Below are 4,881 nucleotides of genomic sequence, written 5' to 3'. Positions count from 1 at the left end.
CGGGGCCTGCGGCGCTGCCCCGCTGACGGACCAACAATGGCTGGGCTCTGTGCTGTAGAGTCTCACTTAGTTATGTTGAGAGAGCGAATGAAAAGCCTACCACCCAACAACCCGAAGCTTTGAAATAAAATGCTCCAACAGAGTCTGGCTCTCTGCGCCTGTGTGTTTTGTCTGGGCCGGACCCCTCGCCTCCGCCCCGCTGGCCTGACGGCAACACTGGCCTCCCCTGCTCGGCGGGGCGACCCCCGGCTGAGCCCTGGGGCGGCCAGACCCTCCCTTGGGGATGCTTTGACCTTCGTGGCAGGTCTGACCTGGGGGACACCTTCGGGGAGATGCTGCCACTGCCATGACATATGTCCTGGGCACTGCTGAAGGGTGTCTAGGCCTGGGCCAGGCCTTGCTGTGGTGGCAGGGGCCCCAAGGCCCTGGCATGCATGTGGTGCCATCACCCCCAAAGAGGCCTTTCTTCTCCTCCTCCTCCTCATCCTTGCAGGGCCCTGGCCCAGTCTTTCTAAAGGTTGAGGTCCCTGTCAGCCTGTGGCAGTGTCCTGCTTCCAGCTGCAGGGATGAAGACCTGGGGGAGACCCGTGATGGCCACCACACTCACCACAATGTGGCTCAAAATGGCCTGGCCCTAGTGCATTTGCATCCCTGGCGGATTAACAGCAAGTGCGGGGGCAACCTCCCCTGTCACCCTCTGTGTGAGCTGCACAGCTTTGGTCATGGTAACGACATTTCTGCCAGCAGTGGCTGCCAGGGGAAACAGATGCTGAACGTCCTGTGCTGAAATGACTTGATCTGACCTGTGGAACCTGCCTCCATTGCAGGGTGAACCCAACACCTGAGTGTGAACTCCGCTGGATTTACTGAAAGAAGCCAGAAGCCAGCGTCTGATAATTAATTTTTTTTTCCCCTTTCCTTCTCTTTCTGTATTGAACTGAAACAAATTCTTTGATCATGGCCTGCTTCAAGCTCCTGTGTCTGGACCTGGCAACTTTGGCTGATGGCTATTAGAAGCACAGTGTGTCAAAGATGCCTCTGGGGCATTTGCTTCCCCAGCAGCAGTGCTTGCTTGGGGCACACAGATGTAACATACACTGGCTTTCTGGACAAAGATGACATTTCTGCCAGTAGTGCAACATCTGGTCACCCTAGGAGAGAATCAGCCTGCTGCCTCCCTCTTGTGCTGCGTTATTGTTGGCTGAGGAACCGAAAAAGGTCATTTGAAGTCATTTCAGAGTTGCATTTGAAATGCAGGACTGCTGTGCCAGAGAAAGCAGAGAAAATGTACCGTTTTGATGGAGTAAGGGAGTGGGCGCATTTGTGCGTTGTTCACCATCTTAGGAAGGAGCTCATTCGGAGCTGGAGTAATGTTGCAGTTGTCCTGCACCTCTGGTTACATATATGGAGTAGGTTATTTCAAAATGTAGTTGAAGGTGTTTTATTTAGCTATAGTGTGGACTAAACCAGTCATAGCTTGAGTACTGTTAATGAAAGCTACAAAAGTTTATTTGGACAAATACACAGTTATTTTATAAGAGCAAAACTAGACACACTGGCAGACAAGCTGGCGAAGCTTGTTTAGGTTTCATGTTGAAGTATGCTCCATTGCTAAGCAAAAGAGTGGACAAAGCCTAATCTTTCGAGTTGTAGAGTGCTCCTGGACAGGACTTACATTACTCTGCATTCAGAAACATGTATTAAATAAAATACCTAGTTTACAATGATCAGAATTCTACAAGAAACTTCTAGCTACAGAGTTTTGAAGTAAGAGCAGGAAAGTGTCTTGAGTAGGAAGTGCAGTGAGAAATAGTGGTGCTGAAAATCGAGTGAGAAATAGTGGTGCTGAAAAAGGAAGTTCAAAGCTAGGAGTACCTTAGGAGTTGTTCTGGTGGGAACTACTTTCACAGAGTTTTTTTCAGTGTGTTTTTTGTTTGCACTATACTCACCATCCTTCTGCAGTGTTTTAATTTTGTGCTTCATTTTGCATCATCTTGTAAATTGTATGTTGGATCTTATTTACTTTAGTTCTAGTATTGTTACAACTTAAAACCTGTCTGCGGAACTGACTTTCTTCTGTGGACATTTGCCCCTTAGTCTAATTTTCCATCTTTCAGATCACATTGTGACAAATCTCTTCCCCCACCAGTCAGTCCCTTTTTTCTCTCTCTCTTCTTTTTTCCCTTGTCTTTTTGGCTCTCCCTGTGGTGTTCACAAGAGATGCAGTTTGAATTTTCTTTCCCTGAAGTGTGGGTAGACACATGGTGGGATGAAAAAGTGAGAGGAGAATAAGGGAGAGGGTTATTTGATGTGGTAAAGATTGTTGATATGGGGTGGGAAGATGGAGTGAAAGCAGAGGGAAGGAAAACCTTAGTTCTATTTTTCTGCCTTCCTTCAGCTTTCATTTTTCAGTCTCCCATGGGAGTAGATCTGGTGTTTATCCAATACTGCTGTTCATAGATTCCTAAATCTTCCAGAATGAAACTGGTTCTTCATCAGCATCACAGCTGCTCTGCAAGTCCTTCGTGAGAACTGTGCTCTGTTGCTGTTGGCAAGGCAGTGAGCTACAGTAATGGTGTTAGAGCTTTTCTACAGAGATACAGCGACACGGGGGTTTCTAGTTGGATGATCACTGTAGCAACAGGGGGTAAAACCAACATAGAGTCTAAATGCATTCATGGCATTTCACTGGGAAAGTTGTTTACCCTGAACAAGGCAGCCAATCTGTTTTCATGCTCAGCATTTTTGCTCTTTTCTTTTACAGTGAAATTCTTATTTTGCAATCCTTCTGACGTCTCTCTCTTATCTTAAACTTCTTGTGTGTGATACTGTATTTCATGCTCTGTTTAAGTTGGTTTTTGCCTTTTCAGTCCAGCGCTGCAATAATCCAATGCATTCCCTGCGTGTCCTCATGTCAAGAGTTCTTTCTGTCACAGTATTTTTTCCATCTGTGATCACAAACAGCCAGGGGAAAATTTATGTTCTTTCGCTAGATAAGGATTTTTTTCATTATTTTAGTCATAGTTAAGCCAAGTAAACTAGTATGCGAATAACTTGCTAGTTATAATCTCAAGGTAATGCTGTGATGATGTCATAGCTTGTGTAGTGTTGTCTTTTGTAATACAGAGGGATTTTCAAAGGCACGAGGAAAAAGTGAGGAAATAATTGGTTCTGTGTGACCTCATTGAGCATGTGAAGGTGCTGATTTTTCCGTGTTTCAGGAACTGGTTCAGACCTAGAAAAGTCTGGTTTTGAGGCTGGAGGTAGGGAAGGAGGGCATCGCTGAGCCAAGTGTGGGATCCTTGTGTAGTGCAGAAAAAGGTGTCTCAGGTGAAAAATCTGTCTCTGGGACATGCAGTACAGTAAGTGACAAATAAACGCACCACAAGAGTTACAGAGGATTAGGTTTCTCATGTAATAAAGCTTGTGTTGAGTACATTAATTTTCATTGATTGAATGGCTTAGAGATGATCCAGGATAGCTGAAACTTATAAAGTTAACCATCTATTCAGCTTTGGAACTGGCTGGTGGGACCATTATTTTATTACCTTTTGATGTCTGATTTCTATCTTTAGAGAAACTAGCTGTTGATTTCCAAGTTCCTAAAGAGAGAACCATGTAGACTGATATGTGAAATTGAAATTTGTATATACACAAGGGTGACTGTAACTCCTTGGTTTTCCTACTGCTAATTAGAAGCAAAGTGTACGTGTGTGTGTATGCATGTACACACACATGCACATAAATATATATGCACAAACACATGTAAAATTTGGTAAATACTCATGCATGCAGTGTGTGTATATATATATATATACACACACTGCTGTTTAGTCACATGCATCTTCATATGTATAGATATAGATATATTTAAATTGTTTTTTTTTTTTCAAAATACAATTATGAATTATATAGTATTTTGAAGAAATTTCAGATACATGCATAAATAAAAAAGCGCAGATATACAGGTGGCAATGTTTCTGTGTTGTGATTGGCAATGAATATCTAACAAGACTGAGAAGCTGCTCTTTACTACGTTTCTTGGCTATAGCTCATTCTTTCTCCCATTCATATTGGTTACACTGACTTCAAAGGAGCTTGACTGGGGTTGTGATTTACTTAGTTGTGTCAAATCCATGCCATTTATGAAGAAAATAGTAAGAGAGGAGTTTTGGCCTCTTACAGCCTCAGTAGGGCTTATCTCAGTGGGAGCAAGGCTGGACTTATTCTTCAGCTTCCATGACCTATATATTATTTTAACATGGACTAACATGTTATTTCACACACTAAATGAGTCTTTTCCAGTGATGGAATTACAGATTTTGTTTCACATAGGGATTGTGGATGACAGCTACTTCCAAGTTATATCACTTTTAAGTCTGGTTCTAGTTTTAAGTTGCTTCATCTTCTGATTATGTTTTACTTCTGTCTTGTTAAGATATTCATTGGGATCCTCTAGCAGTCACATTGTGTTATCTGTAAAAAGCTGTAGACTTTTGTATGTTAGATTTGTATTACCAGTTAAGTAATACAAGCTAGTATAACACATACATAGAATGAGAAAGATGCCTTGTTCTATTTTTTTTTCAGAAACTATACTGTTATTATACATGCAACACAAAGAGTAGCAATGAATTATTTATATTATGTCTGATTTTTTTTTTCTTTTGTGGTGCATAAGATAGGATATCTGATTGAGGATGTTATCATGTCATCTATCTAAGAGTGGTGGAAATTAACACTGTGTAAACATTATTGTCATACAGCAAGATACTTTTTTAGCAACTGGAAACCTATAGGGGAGCCGTGGATTTCTGTGCATCAGTAGTGAAATCACTGTATTAAAGCAATACTATAATACCATTGCATTATGATCATGAT

This window comes from Athene cunicularia, assembly GCF_003259725.1.
Source record: "Athene cunicularia isolate RWA chromosome 3 unlocalized genomic scaffold, athCun1 chr3_part1, whole genome shotgun sequence".
Classification (NCBI taxonomy): domain Eukaryota; kingdom Metazoa; phylum Chordata; class Aves; order Strigiformes; family Strigidae; genus Athene; species Athene cunicularia.
The sequence above is the reverse complement of the archived record's forward strand: the minus strand, read 5'-3'. Positions refer to the sequence as shown.